The sequence below is a fragment of the Anabrus simplex genome, chromosome 5 (assembly GCF_040414725.1).
Source record: "Anabrus simplex isolate iqAnaSimp1 chromosome 5, ASM4041472v1, whole genome shotgun sequence".
Classification (NCBI taxonomy): Eukaryota; Metazoa; Arthropoda; class Insecta; order Orthoptera; family Tettigoniidae; genus Anabrus; species Anabrus simplex.
The window spans coordinates 225,901,174-225,917,713 of record NC_090269.1 but is presented as its reverse complement, the minus strand read 5'-3'; positions in this window follow the sequence as shown (position 1 = coordinate 225,917,713).

Below are 16,540 nucleotides of genomic sequence, written 5' to 3'. Positions count from 1 at the left end.
AGGTGGAGTTTGGTGTGGCCTTTGATAGGCTGGAACTTTGAGAGCGGGTTGCTCTTCCAAAGAAAATTGTTTCTGTGTGCCTCGAGGAGGCTTTTGCTATGTAATTGGGAGCAAGTGCTCTTGAGCATGATTGGGGTGTTCTGCCCCTTGGTTGAATTTTGTATACGGATAAAGTTGGGCTTACTGCTCAAGAATTGTGTGTCTGGCTCTCGGAGCCCAAATCCTGAAACACTGTAATTGTACATTCTCGGTTTGTTGTTCGGCTACTGAGTACCTGTTATATTTGTTATTTGTTGATATTGAAAAGAAAATATAACCTTGTTAAATTTTAAATTAACTTTAATTTCGTAGATTGAGACCTATTCATCCCAGCACCTTCTTTCACCTCTAACTACCACGGATAACTCCGTAACAAGTGGTAGCAGAGCGTGGTTGAATGGGTCTCAATTTAGCCTCTTTTGACGGCTAAACATTGCTTTGTTTTCGAACTCTAACAACTTTCTCAGTTGCTGGAATTTTTGATTTTTCCTTTTTTTTCAAAATTGTTTTGTCACCATGCCCGGCCCTCGCGATGTCCTCCATCTCAACTATTTGCGCAAGGAGGAGTTGATCTATGAATTAACTATTAGAAATGTGCAACCTGGAGGCACGGTTGCGGTAGACACAAATAAGCTTAGAGAGTCCCTTGATTTGCCCATTTACATCCCCACGTTGGGAGAGAAAGAAATTGACGACTCTCTTTCCACGATCACTGACAATACTACTGAGCTAGCATCTGTAGTTAGCTTTTTGAAGAAAATGATCCTTCTCCTATTCAAATTAAACGTGTGCAAGCAAGGTTATTTCTTTTTTCTAATAGAGTTAACGATCTGTTGTCTCTGAAGTTGAATGACGTTCATAGGAAGGAAGCTAGTGTGGTTCTTGAAAATCTTTCTGAATTGTCCAGTAAGGTTACCCAATTGTTAATCTGGGAAGTTCCTCCCAAAACTGATCAACCCGCTACGGTAAACGTAGTTCAAGAGGAGGAGTCTTCCAAAGGAGGAGGTAATATGAAAGCAGTTGGAGCTCAACAAATCTCCGCCCCATTAGACAACGAATCTGAGCGTCGTACCTCGTTGAATAATGTACGTTCTGAATTAGCTTCTTTGCCACTTAAACCTTTACCTACTATGTCACCCGGGTTTAGTAGTTTGCCTCATCCATTAGCCATGCTGCTTAGAGGTATTTCGAAGTTTTCCGTTAACACTACCAGTGAAGTTATTTCGTTCTTAAGGTTTTTAGTTGAATTTCAGGTTCATGCCCTTGTTTTTTCTCTTTCTCCGTGTCAAATTTTGCAAATCATTAATCCCTATGCAATTGGTGATCTCTCAGACAAAATTGTTAGGGCAATAGCGGAACAGTCATCTATTGAAGACTTTCATGCACACCTTCTTGCAAATTTCATTCCTGCTCGTGCGAGGTCATCCCTGATTCAGTAGTACTATTATCGTGTACAGCGGTTGGATGAAAACTTGGCAGATTTCATCCAAGATATTAAATTCTATACTAGGGTATTTGCTCTTCATTTTCCCGAAGACCAAATCGTTCTTGCTATTGTGGAAGGTATTTCACCATCCTATAGGTCATATGTGTGTTTCGCGGCGTGCCCGCAAACCTTGTCTGAACTTGAAGCATTGGCTGTGTCAGCCGAAGGGGTTAGGTATGCGGACACACTACGTGTTGCCAGAGAAGCCCCTCCAGCCTCTAGTAGTTTTCGGCCTCCACCCAGCCGACCCGTCACACCCCGTAAATATTATGCTTGCGGGTCGCCTGACCACCTTCGCAATAAATGTCCATTGATAAAATCTAGTAGGACAAATAATGGAGCAAGTTCATCACAAGGCTGTTTTAAATGTGGGGCTTTCTCACATATCGCCAAGAATTGCCCAAATTTGAATAGCACCCCCTCCTGCTCAACGTCTTGTGCAACTTCCACCAATGCCAATAATAATAAGTGACTAGGGGCTTCGGCTGAGTCGGCGAACCCTTCTTCTCGAGGCTCAGCCCAAGCAATCATGTCGAAATTTCAGGGAAACCTCTGTCTTCAAATTTATCCTTTGAAGGCCCTAAGGAATGTCTTAGGATTGCGGCGGATACCCCCGCACCTGTGCCTTTTCTCAAAATTGAGTTAAATAATGAGCCTATAACTGCTCTTTTAGATTCAGGCAGTGTTTGTTCTATTATTTCGGCTGAATGGTACTCAAAATTGAAATCTGTTTGTAAGATTCCTGACTACTGTCCGTCTTCGGTTCAATATGTTTCGGCTAATTCATCCCCATTACAAATTTTAGGCTCTCTAAATGTCAAAATTCGTATTTCTAAATTTACTTGGAAAGTTAAATTATTTGTGGCTAAGCATTTGTCTTGCCCCATTATATTGGGAGCCGACTTCATGTCCCATACTGGTCTTGTGCTCGATCTTCAGAGTAGGTCGTGCACTTTCAAATTTGCTTCTAATTGTAAAATCCCCTTATTGAAATGTAATTCTGCACCAAGTTCATCTATTTCGCCTCCCCAGGATGAGATGTTGTTAGATCTTAGACATCTACCTGAGGAGCAGGCTGACAGTATTCGTAAGTTGTGTCAGTTGTTTCCAGAGGTGTTCTCTGATACTCTTGGTGTTACTGACCTGATCGAATATAAAATTGAGGTCACGGACTCGATTCCTGTCCGTTTTCCACCTTATAGGCTATCTCCACCTAAAATGAAGGCATTGAAAGAAATCATCGATCAAATATTAAAGGATGGTATTATTAGGCCCTCTAAGTCGGCGTAATCTTCGCCTATTTTTCTAGTCCCGAAACCCCGAGGTGGCTTCAGGCCTGTGATTGATTTTAGGGCTCTCAATCGGAAGGTGGTGTTACAATCTGTGCCCCTTCCTGACTTTCATTCTTGTTTTTCATGGTTTCGTAAATCTAAATTCTTTACCATCTTGGACCTGAATCAGGCCTATAATCAAATTCCCCTGGCTGAAGTGTCTAAGCATCTTACAGCGTTTGCCACGGATTGGAATCTGTATGAATACAACCGCGTGCTTTTCGGGCTCCCCACCGGAGCAGCTGTGCTTACGAGGCTACTAGATAGGGTCTTCTCCGACATCAAATTTGAGTACTTGTACCACTATCTTGATGATGTCGTCGTATTTTCGGAGACTTTCGAAGAACATCTAGATCATCTAAAGGAAGTTCTCAATCGCCTTCGTAAGGCGGGGCTAACTGTGAAGTTGTCCAAGGTAGCTTTCGCTAAGCCTTCCATGTCATTCCTAGGGCATATTGTTTCGCCCGATGGTGTCGCAGTCGATCACTCTAGAACACAGGCCATCCGTGATTTTAAACCTCCCAAGGACATCAAAGGTATTGCCAGGTTCATTGGTATGGTGAATTTCTTCAGGAAATTTATTCCTAACTTCGCTAATAGAGCGGCGCACTTGAACCTCCTTCGTAGGAAAGGCATAAAATTCGAGTGGGGGCCTTCACAACAGGCCGCTTTTGAAGACCTGAAATTAGCTCTCTGTAATGCCCCTGTCCTTGCTATGCCAGATTTCTCGAAGAAATTCATCGTCCAAACCGACGCGTCGTCGTCGGCGGTAGCTTCAGTCCTTCTTCAAGAGACTGAACTAGGGAGGCGACCCATCGCCTATGAATCTAGGACTCTGTCGGCTCAAGAATCCAAGTATTCTATCTATGAGCTCGAAGGTTTGGCTGTCTTATTTGCCTTAGAAAAGTTCCGTCTCTATCTGGAACATGTCAAATTCGACCTGGAGACTGATAATCAAGCCTTAAGCTGGGTCTTAGGTAGGCCGCGTCGTACTGGTCGTATAGCCCGTTGGGCCATCCGAATTTCTGCCTTCCAATTTGACGTTATGCATATCAGAGGTACTGAAAATGTTGTCGCAGACGGACTCAGCCGTATGTTTTATATGACGTCGTGACCCATGAATCGGTCGATATTTCACCACCTCCCGAGTCCATGCTATCTGAGGTTAATGCCATCTTAACAGATACTCCCGTGCTCTTTAGGGATATTGAGAAATATCAACGTGAAGATCCAACGCTGGCTCCGATCATGGAAACCCTTTCTTCTGGGGAATATGTTGTCCGTTATGTATTGAGGAGTGGTGTTTTATGTTGCCCTTCGAGGCATGATCAGATGATGAAGGTTGTAGTTCCAGCTGTTCTTGTACCTATGATCTTCAAGTACTATCATGAAACCCCACTGGGGGGGGGGGCATTTGGGCATCTTTAAAACCCGTGAAAAGATTAGGGAAATGTTCATCTGGAAAGGCATGGACGGTGAAATCCGTGAACTAGTAAAGGCTTGTAAATCTTGCTTGCTTAGTAAACCCACCATGTCTACCAAGGTAGGCCTTTTGTCTTCTCATCAAGCGTCGCGCCCAATGGAACGCCTGTATATCGATTACGTAGGACCCTTCCCCCAGTCAAAGGGGAATGCCAACTAGTTAATCCTTGTATGTGTAGATGGTTTTACAAGATTCTCTTGGTTATTCCCGACCAAGCTGGCTACCGCTCAGTCCACCATTACTTGTTTAAATTCTATCTTTGCTTCTTTTGGTCCGTGTCAATATATTGTGTCTGACAATGCTAAGGCTTTCACATCTAATCTATTTCGTAAATTCTGTTTTGACCTGTCCATTTCTCATGTGACAACTTCTGCTTATTATCCTCAACCATCTCTGGCTGAACGGGTTAATCGTAATCTGAGGTCCGCGTTGATTGCCTACCATCATGAAGATCATTCTAGGTGGGACACGTCCCTGCATTGGTTAGCTTTTGCTTTGAATTCGGCGGTTCATGAATCTCAAAAATTTACTCCAGCTTCTTTGATGTTCAAGTTTGTTCCCAACACGCCGCTCTCTAACTTCTGGTCTCTGAGTGACATTCTACCCGAGACAATAGATCCAGGTAATATTAAGATCTTTGGAAGAAGGCTAAAGCCAATCTTAAAGTGTCTCATGAAAAAGTTAGGGAAAGATATGATCGTGGACGGAGACCCACCAATTTGAAGGTAGGTGACCAGGTGATGGTCAAAAATTTTGTTCCCGCGGGCAAGCTTGCCCCCAGATTTCATGGGCCGTGTATTATTCTCGATTTCCTTACACCCGTTACCTTATTGCTAAGCAATCCAGCCACCGAGAGGATATTTAGGGTTCGCCTGTCGCAGGTGAGACCTGTGGAACTTCCGCGCTAACGTAGCTGCATTTATAATTGTTTTAACATTTTGAAGGTATTCGGAAGGTTATATTTTTTGGGGGTTTTCATTGTGAGGCCTTCTGCCCATGGTATCAAGTTCTTTGCATTTAAGCATTTATTGTAAAACCTTCCCCGACCAGTTAAACTGCCATCCTGCCCTTACCATGGCCATTACCACGCTCCCGTCTCCTGCTCAACAACGCACAGTGGCTATTTAAATGAAATAAATATCTCCACGCCGCCGGCCCCTCAACCTCACCACAAAGCCTGTGCCATAAAAGAATGATGGTCCAACAAATTCTTCCGCCGAGATCTTAATGTTTCAGTGCCCCCGCAGCAGCGCGGCGCCGTACCGCCACTGAGGTGGTGTATGGGCCCGCCCCTCTTCAGTGAGACCAACCAGTGTACGGCGAGCCGGAGCCCTCCTCCCGGCCAAGGCTGATGTGCGGCGCACAACCTGCAACTTGCCCGCGACCTGTATGAATTTTATTTCACTTTCAAGTATTAAAAGTTTTTCCTTCTGAATTCAACTTCTACAAGCACAAAGACATTACATCAAAAGTAACCACAAAGAATTTTGAAACTGGATCCAATCATTTTAAGAAAACTTGTTGGTAAATACTTCCGCAATTAACTTCTATATCAACATCATAACTTGGAACTTATTTTGAAACAAAAGTTTATGTTCTTCTGTGTTACCCCTTGGAGGGACTTTTTTTTTTGGGGGGGGGGGAGGTCTGTACCGGGCGGTACACTTCCGCTCCGCTAATTCAAACATTGCGCCAGTTGAAACTCCTCTACTGGAGGAAGCCTGAACTTTAACTACAGTGTTAATTGTCAAGTTTCTCAGAAGATGTTCCTACTTGTAAATTTTGAAGTGTTCTGAACTGTGTCGTTTTCGTTGTACTTTTGTTTTGCCTGTAGTAAGAAGTGTGAACATTCTCTTCTAGATGGCACTACTGAAGGACTACAATTATGCACCCTAGTGCGAAGTGAAAGAACTGTGTTTTTGGAGAAATTTTGTGTTCATAAGTTTGTTCTTTGTAAAATTTCTTTCAGTCATTGTTTAGGTTGGCTGTATAACCCTTCACTTTCCGCCAGTTTTGAATTCGACCAATGAGTAATTTTCGTAATTAATTTCCCACCAATCCTGGATTTCTTCTTCAGTTTTGACATGTAATCTTTTGGCCGTCCAATAAAATGATTGTGGGCGGGTGTTATCATTCCTGAAAGGACTCGAATGTTCCGCGAGGGTATATAAACTGCTGATTTTCGGGTCTCTGCGCCACTTCAGTAACATCTATCAGTGTGTAAATAATGTAGCAGGGGGCGGGTCGCGCCTCTTTCTTCGGGCAGCAGTTCTTCGATAAGGTAATGGCCTTTTAATAACTTATTTTCTTGCTAGCTCAGCAGTTTAACTCTCGGGGCAGGTTCGATACCTTTTGCCATGTAACCTTCCTCTAAAATGTAAAAGACTCTTGGTATAAATTCTGTCTTTTTAATTTACAAATTGGGATAGAGAGTTCCTAACCCTCTCGAGCTCCCATGCATTTTGTTTTGAGGTGACTACGTTTTCTTAACAGTTTCCCTTCTACTCGTAATGTCATAAAGTTTTATATCGTGTCACCTCCGTAGAATGGGATTAGCCCTTGCATAAGTGGCCTAGGGCCAAATTAGGTTTTAATAAAGTATATTCGGAGTGCCAGTTTCGCCTCCACTCAAGTTTGTATTTTGGGGCCTTGTAATTTTCCTGTTTATTTACTAAATCGGCCTCAGTAGGTTGGATATTTTTACCCCTGTGGTTATGTCCTTAGAGGACAACTTGAAGGTGGAGTTTGGTGTGGCCTTTGATAGGCTGGAACTTTGAGAGCGGGTTGCTCTTCCAAAGAAAATTGTTTCTGTGTGCCTCGAGGAGGCTTTTGCTATGTAATTGGGAGCAAGTGCTCTTGAGCATGATTGGGGTGTTCTGCCCCTTGGTTGAATTTTGTATACGGATAAAGTTGGGCTTACTGCTCAAGAATTGTGTGTCTGGCTCTCGGAGCCCAAATCCTGAAACACTGTAATTGTACATTCTCGGTTTGTTGTTCGGCTACTGAGTACCTGTTATATTTGTTATTTGTTGATATTGAAAAGAAAATATAACCTTGTTAAATTTTAAATTAACTTTAATTTCGTAGATTGAGACCTATTCATCCCAGCACCTTCTTTCACCTCTAACTACCACGGATAACTCCGTAACAAGTGGTAGCAGAGCGTGGTTGAATGGGTCTCAATTTAGCCTCTTTTGACGGCTAAACATTGCTTTGTTTTCGAACTCTAACAACTTTCTCAGTTGCTGGAATTTTTGATTTTTCCTTTTTTTTCAAAATTGTTTTGTCACCATGCCCGGCCCTCGCGATGTCCTCCATCTCAACTATTTGCGCAAGGAGGAGTTGATCTATGAATTAACTATTAGAAATGTGCAACCTGGAGGCACGGTTGCGGTAGACACAAATAAGCTTAGAGAGTCCCTTGATTTGCCCATTTACATCCCCACGTTGGGAGAGAAAGAAATTGACGACTCTCTTTCCACGATCACTGACAATACTACTGAGCTAGCATCTGTAGTTAGCTTTTTGAAGAAAATGATCCTTCTCCTATTCAAATTAAACGTGTGCAAGCAAGGTTATTTCTTTTTTCTAATAGAGTTAACGATCTGTTGTCTCTGAAGTTGAATGACGTTCATAGGAAGGAAGCTAGTGTGGTTCTTGAAAATCTTTCTGAATTGTCCAGTAAGGTTACCCAATTGTTAATCGGGGAAGTTCCTCCCAAAACTGATCAACCCGCTACGGTAAACGTAGTTCAAGAGGAGGAGTCTTCCAAAGGAGAAGGTAATATGAAAGCAGTTGGAGCTCAACAAATCTCCGCCCCATTAGACAACGAATCTGAGCGTCGTACCTCGTTGAATAATGTACGTTCTGAATTAGCTTCTTTGCCACTTAAACCTTTACCTACTATGTCACCCGGGTTTAGTAGTTTGCCTCATCCATTAGCCATGCTGCTTAGAGGTATTTCGAAGTTTTCCGTTAACACTACCAGTGAAGTTATTTCGTTCTTAAGGTTTTTAGTTGAATTCCAGGTTCATGCCCTTGTTTTTTCTCTTTCTCCGTGTCAAATTTTGCAAATCATTAATCCCTATGCAATTGGTGATCTCTCAGACAAAATTGTTAGGGCAATAGCGGAACAGTCATCTATTGAAGACTTTCATGCACACCTTCTTGCAAATTTCATTCCTGCTCGTGCGAGGTCATCCCTGATTCAGTAGTACTATTATCGTGTACAGCGGTTGGATGAAAACTTGGCAGATTTCATCCAAGATATTAAATTCTATACTAGGGTATTTGCTCTTCATTTTCCCGAAGACCAAATCGTTCTTGCTATTGTGGAAGGTATTTCACCATCCTATAGGTCATATGTGTGTTTCGCGGCGTGCCCGCAAACCTTCTCTGAACTTGAAGCATTGGCTGTGTCAGCCGAAGGGGTTAGGTATGCGGACACATTACGTGTTGCCAGAGAAGCCCCTCCAGCCTCTAGTAGTTTTCGGCCTCCACCCAGCCGACCCGTCACACCCCGTAAATATTATGCTTGCGGGTCGCCTGACCACCTTCGCAATAAATGTCCATTGATAAAATCTAGTAGGACAAATAATGGAGCAAGTTCATCACAAGGCTGTTTTAAATGTGGGGCTTTCTCACATATCGCCAAGAATTGCCCAAATTTGAATAGCACCCCCTCCTGCTCAACGTCTTGTGCAACTTCCACCAATGCCAATAATAATAAGTGACTAGGGGCTTCGGCTGAGTCGGCGAACCCTTCTTCTCGAGGCTCAGCCCAAGCAATCATGTCGAAATTTCAGGGAAACCTCTGTCTTCAAATTTATCCTTTGAAGGCCCTAAGGCATGTCTTAGGATTGCGGCGGATACCCCCGCACCTGTGCCTTTTCTCAAAATTGAGTTAAATAATGAGCCTATAACTGCTCTTTTAGATTCAGGCAGTGTTTGTTCTATTATTTCGGCTGAATGGTACTCAAAATTGAAATCTGTTTGTAAGATTCCTGACTACTGTCCGTCTTCGGTTCAATATGTTTCGGCTAATTCATCCCCATTACAAATTTTAGGCTCTCTAAATGTCAAAATTCGTATTTCTAAATTTACTTGGAAAGTTAAATTATTTGTGGCTAAGCATTTGTCTTGCCCCATTATATTGGGAGCCGACTTCATGTCCCATACTGGTCTTGTGCTCGATCTTCAGAGTAGGTCGTGCACTTTCAAATTTGCTTCTAATTGTAAAATCCCCTTATTGAAATGTAATTCTGCACCAAGTTCATCTATTTCGCCTCCCCAGGATGAGATGTTGTTAGATCTTAGACATCTACCTGAGGAGCAGGCTGACAGTATTCGTAAGTTGTGTCAGTTGTTTCCAGAGGTGTTCTCTGATACTCTTGGTGTTACTGACCTGATCGAATATAAAATTGAGGTCACGGACTCGATTCCTGTCCGTTTTCCACCTTATAGGCTATCTCCACCTAAAATGAAGGCATTGAAAGAAATCATCGATCAAATATTAAAGGATGGTATTATTAGGCCCTCTAAGTCGGCGTAATCTTCGCCTATTTTTCTAGTCCCGAAACCCCGAGGTGGCTTCAGGCCTGTGATTGATTTTAGGGCTCTCAATCGGAAGGTGGTGTTACAATCTGTGCCCCTTCCTGACTTTCATTCTTGTTTTTCATGGTTTCGTAAATCTAAATTCTTTACCATCTTGGACCTGAATCAGGCCTATAATCAAATTCCCCTGGCTGAAGTGTCTAAGCATCTTACAGCGTTTGCCACGGATTGGAATCTGTATGAATACAACCGCGTGCTTTTCGGGCTCCCCACCGGAGCAGCTGTGCTTACGAGGCTACTAGATAGGGTCTTCTCCGACATCAAATTTGAGTACTTGTACCACTATCTTGATGATGTCGTCGTATTTTCGGAGACTTTCGAAGAACATCTAGATCATCTAAAGGAAGTTCTCAATCGCCTTCGTAAGGCGGGGCTAATTGTGAAGTTGTCCAAGGTAGCTTTCGCTAAGCCTTCCATGTCATTCCTAGGGCATATTGTTTCGCCCGATGGTGTCGCAGTCGATCACTCTAGAACACAGGCCATCCGTGATTTTAAACCTCCCAAGGACATCAAAGGTATTGCCAGGTTCATTGGTATGGTGAATTTCTTCAGGAAATTTATTCCTAACTTCGCTAATAGAGCGGCGCACTTGAACCTCCTTCGTAGGAAAGGCATAAAATTCGAGTGGGGGCCTTCGCAACAGGCCGCTTTTGAAGACCTGAAATTAGCTCTCTGTAATGCCCCTGTCCTTGCTATGCCAGATTTCTCGAAGAAATTCATCGTCCAAACCGACGCGTCGTCGTCGGCGGTAGCTTCAGTCCTTCTTCAAGAGACTGAACTAGGGAGGCGACCCATCGCCTATGAATCTAGGACTCTGTCGGCTCAAGAATCCAAGTATTCTATCTATGAGCTCGAAGGTTTGGCTGTCTTATTTGCCTTAGAAAAGTTCCGTCTCTATCTGGAACATGTCAAATTCGACCTGGAGACTGATAATCAAGCCTTAAGCTGGGTCTTAGGTAGGCCGCGTCGTACTGGTCGTATAGCCCGTTGGGCCATCCGAATTTCTGCCTTCCAATTTGACGTTATGCATATCAGAGGTACTGAAAATGTTGTCGCAGACGGACTCAGCCGTATGTTTTCCAATGACGTCGTGACCCATGAATCGGTCGATATTTCACCACCTCCCGAGTCCATGCTATCTGAGGTTAATGCCATCTTAACAGATACTCCCGTGCTCTTTAGGGATATTGAGAAATATCAACGTGAAGATCCAACGCTGGCTCCGATCATGGAAACCCTTTCTTCTGGGGAATATGTTGTCCGTTATGTATTGAGGAGTGGTGTTTTATGTTGCCCTTCGAGGCATGATCAGATGATGAAGGTTGTAGTTCCAGCTGTTCTTGTACCTATGATCTTCAAGTACTATCATGAAACCCCACTGGGGGGGGGGGCATTTAGGCATCTTTAAAACCCGTGAAAAGATTAGGGAAATGTTCATCTGGAAAGGCATGGACGGTGAAATCCGTGAACTAGTAAAGGCTTGTAAATCTTGCTTGCTTAGTAAACCCACCATGTCTACCAAGGTAGGCCTTTTGTCTTCTCATCAAGCGTCGCGCCCAATGGAACGCCTGTATATCGATTACGTAGGACCCTTCCCCCAGTCAAAGGGGAATGCCAACTAGTTAATCCTTGTATGTGTAGATGGTTTTACAAGATTCTCTTGGTTATTCCCGACCAAGCTGGCTACCGCTCAGTCCACCATTACTTGTTTAAATTCTATCTTTGCTTCTTTTGGTCCGTGTCAATATATTGTGTCTGACAATGCTAAGGCTTTCACATCTAATCTATTTCGTAAATTCTGTTTTGACCTGTCCATTTCTCATGTGACAACTTCTGCTTATTATCCTCAACCATCTCTGGCTGAACGGGTTAATCGTAATCTGAGGTCCGCGTTGATTGCCTACCATCATGAAGATCATTCTAGGTGGGACACGTCCCTGCATTGGTTAGCTTTTGCTTTGAATTCGGCGGTTCATGAATCTCATAAATTTACTCCAGCTTCTTTGATGTTCAAGTTTGTTCCCAACACGCCGCTCTCTAACTTCTGGTCTCTGAGTGACATTCTACCCGAGACAATAGATCCAGGTAATATTAAGATCTTTGGAAGAAGGCTAAAGCCAATCTTAAAGTGTCTCATGAAAAAGTTAGGGAAAGATATGATCGTGGACGGAGACCCACCAATTTGAAGGTAGGTGACCAGGTGAGGGTCAAAAATTTTGTTCCCGCGGGCAAGCTTGCCCCCAGATTTCATGGGCCGTGTATTATTCTCGATTTCCTTACACCCGTTACCTTATTGCTAAGCAATCCAGCCACCGAGAGGATATTTAGGGTTCACCTGTCGCAGGTGAGACCTGTGGAACTTCCGCGCTAACGTAGCTGCATTTATAATTGTTTTAACATTTTGAAGGTATTCGGAAGGTTATATTTTTTGGGGGTTTTCATTGTGAGGCCTTCTGCCCATGGTATCAAGTTCTTTGCATTTAAGCATTTATTGTAAAACCTTCCCCGACCAGTTAAACTGCCATCCTGCCCTTACCATGGCCATTACCACGCTCCCGTCTCCTGCTCAACAACGCACAGTGGCTATTTAAATGAAATAAATATCTCCACGCCGCCGGCCCCTCAACCTCACCACAAAGCCTGTGCCATAAAAGAATGATGGTCCAACAAATTCTTCCGCCGAGATCTTAATGTTTCAGTGCCCCCGCAGCAGCGCGGCGCCGTACCGCCACTGAGGTGGTGTATGGGCCCGCCCCTCTTCAGTGAGACCAACCAGTGTACGGCGAGCCGGAGCCCTCCTCCCGGCCAAGGCTGATGTGCGGCGCACAACCTGCAACTTGCCCGCGACCTGTATGAATTTTATTTCACTTTCAAGTATTAAAAGTTTTTCCTTCTGAATTCAACTTCTACAAGCATAAAGACATTACATCAAAAGTAACCACAAAGAATTTTGAAACTGGATCCAATCATTTTAAGAAAACTTGTTGGTAAATACTTCCGCAATTAACTTCTATATCAACATCATAACTTGGACCTTATTTTGAAACAAAAGTTTATGTTCTTCTGTGTTACCCCTTGGAGGGACTTTTTTTTTGGGGGGGGGGGGAGGTCTGTACCGGGCGGTACACCTCCGCTCCGCTAATTCAAACATTGCGCCAGTTGAAACTCCTCTACTGGAGGAAGCCTGAACTTTAACTACAGTGTTAATTGTCAAGTTTCTCAGAAGATGTTCCTACTTGTAAATTTTGAAGTGTTCTGAACTGTGTCGTTTTCGTTGTACTTTTGTTTTGCCTGTAGTAAGAAGTGTGAACATTCTCTTCTAGATGGCACTACTGAAGGACTACAATTATGCACCCTAGTGCGAAGTGAAAGAACTGTGTTTTTGGAGAAATTTTGTGTTCATTAATTTGTTCTTTGTAAAATTTCTTTCAGTCATTGTTTAGGTTGGCTGTATAACCCTTCACTTTCCGCCAGTTTTGAATTCGACCAATGAGTAATTTTCGTAATTAATTTCCCACCAATCCTGGATTTCTTCTTCAGTTTTGACATGTAATCTTTTGGCCGTCCAATAAAATGATTGTGGGCGGGTGTTATCATTCCTGAAAGGTCTCGAATGTTCCGCGAGGGTATATAAACTGCTGATTTTCGGGTCTCTGCGCCACTTCAGTAACATCTATCAGTGTGTAAATTATGTAGCAGGGGGCGGGTCGCGCCTCTTTCTTCGGGCAGCAGTTCTTCGATAAGGTAATGGCCTTTTAATAACTTATTTTCTTGCTAGCTCAGCAGTTTAACTCTCGGGGCAGGTTCGATACCTTTTGCCATGTAACCTTCCTCTAAAATGTAAAAGACTCTTGGTATAAATTCTGTCTTTTTAATTTACAAATTGGGATAGAGAGTGCCTAACCCTCTCGAGCTCCCATGCATTTTGTTTTGAGGTGACTACGTTTTCTTAACAGTTTCCCTTCTACTCGTAATGTCATAAAGTTTTATATCGTGTCACCTCCGTAGAATGGGATTAGCCCTTGCATAAGTGGCCTAGGGCCAAATTAGGTTTTAATAAAGTATATTCGGAGTGCCAGTTTCGCCTCCACTCAAGTTTGTATTTTGGGGCCTTGTAATTTTCCTGTTTATTTACTAAATCGGCCTCAGTAGGTTGGATATTTTTACCCCTGTGGTTATGTCCTTAGAGGACAACTTGAAGGTGGAGTTTGGTGTGGCCTTTGATAGGCTGGAACTTTGAGAGCGGGTTGCTCTTCCAAAGAAAATTGTTTCTGTGTGCCTCGAGGAGGCTTTTGCTATGTAATTGGGAGCAAGTGCTCTTGAGCATGATTGGGGTGTTCTGCCCCTTGGTTGAATTTTGTATACGGATAAAGTTGGGCTTACTGCTCAAGAATTGTGTGTCTGGCTCTCGGAGCCCAAATCCTGTAACACAGTAATTGTACATTCTCGGTTTGTTGTTCGGCTACTGAGTACCTGTTATATTTGTTATTTCTTGATCTTGAAAAGAAAATATAACCTTGTTAAATTTTATATTAACTTTAATTTCGTAGATTGAGACCTATTCCTCCCAGCGCCTTCTTTCACCTCTAACTACCACGGATAACTCCGTAACAAATATTATTATCATTATTATTATTATATTTTTATTATTATTATCATCATCATTAGATGATTATTATTATTATTACCCCGACAAGGGCAGGAGAGGGGGAGAAGCGGCAAGGCCTAGGATAATGGACAAATGGCCACACAAAAAATTTAAATTTTGAATTAATTTACTATATTATATTTGTGTTCTTACTTCTGTGTTCCTTTCCAAAAGTAATAACAACAACTTAGTAATCAAAATTAATGGTGGAATAAATATTTAGAATAGATTATTAAAGTATCTAACAGTTACAGCCTTTAGAGCTGAAATATATATCGGGGAGAAAGAAAACTCCCTATGGACGAGATCTACTAGCCTCCCCAAGCGTACAAAAATCTTTGGTACATTGCACAAGAAGCTGTAACTTCCAGTAGTTAATTTATACAATAGACAAGAATTACAACTCCCAAATTTCATAACCAATGGCAGAATGGGAATTTCACATCCAGGTACCTTCAGAACACTTAAAAGCTCATCAGCTCTTACACTTATTTGACGCCCGCTGCCCGTAATTCAGAGGGGAGCAATAACCCAACATATGGATTAGAAGGATCCAGGAGAAGCAGGATCATTAGCTCATATGAATACAAAAACAGAAGATACTGGAATGCTGAACCCACTCAAGCAATCCCATGACATGACTTGCAATAAAACCTAACAGGGAACAAGGCCCAATAACACACAGGATAAGCCATACTACGTAGGTGACCAAGGTGGGAAAGAAAAATACTGGCCGAAGGCAAGAAGAAAAGTTTGAAATCTGGAAAAGCTTAGTCAGCCCAAAAGCAAAATGAACGAGGGAAACGAGGGTCCACGCTGGTAAATCCTTAATACATTACAAGACACTCACTTGGGTAGTTACATTTCGTAACAAGGAAGCTTATAAACCTACATTTTCCAGATTATATTAAATTAAATTAAGGGGAAACTTACATTAAAATTAGGTAAACCCCATTCGACGCTAACCGTACATGCTAGAGGGGAACGCTGGTATCTTACCGTCGCCACACGCAACTAAGTTTACATGATAGAGTAAATTCTTTAGCCGCCTACCTTAGAAGCTACCACAGCACGACTGCAGCCTCATGTCAGGAGCACCTCACTCCACGTAGCACTGATCAAGACAGATACATAAGGCCCAATATTGTTTCTATTTATAGGTAGAGCTGGGTGGTGATTGGTTAATTTAATTTGAAATCACAATAGTGGCAACTTACAAACACATGAAATAAGCAATCGAGTGCCAACCCTTTAACGTGTAGAATGCCCTACTAAACAGCCTTCATACAAAACCCCTGACGGGCACTCCGCACATTAAGTAGTGACATCCGATAATAAACTTGACAACTATAAATTCAGACATTCAGGCGTTTAAGGTGTTGCCTATCAGTAGACAGATGATGTACATATTATTATTATTATTATTATTATTATTATTATTATTATTATTATTATTATTTGTTAGTATTCTGCATAATAAATACTTTTCCACTGAACAGCTTTGAATAATTTGTCTTTAACATTGCGATTAACAATAACAATTATAATTCTGTGGTGAAAAGCCAGAAGTTGATATGTCAAAGTGCAACTTTTCAGGAAATGAAATTTAAACTTAACATGGCAGTGTAAAATACATAACTGAATTTATTAACTTCAAACCGTAGGAATTTGTAGACCATCATATCACAAAACACAATAAATACATTTTATACCTGTACTTGAAAGAGTGTATTGGCACAAGGGCATAAACTGACATATCAGGTTCTGGCACATTAAGGCATGCCATATATTTGACATATCAAGTGAAGTTACTAAGATATATTCTAAACAAATCCTCATAAACTTTAATACAAACATAATAATCTTGACCGAAATTGTATTTTTTTCTCTATTACTATACATTTCAACATTTAAACCTTGACATTATCATCACTGAAAAT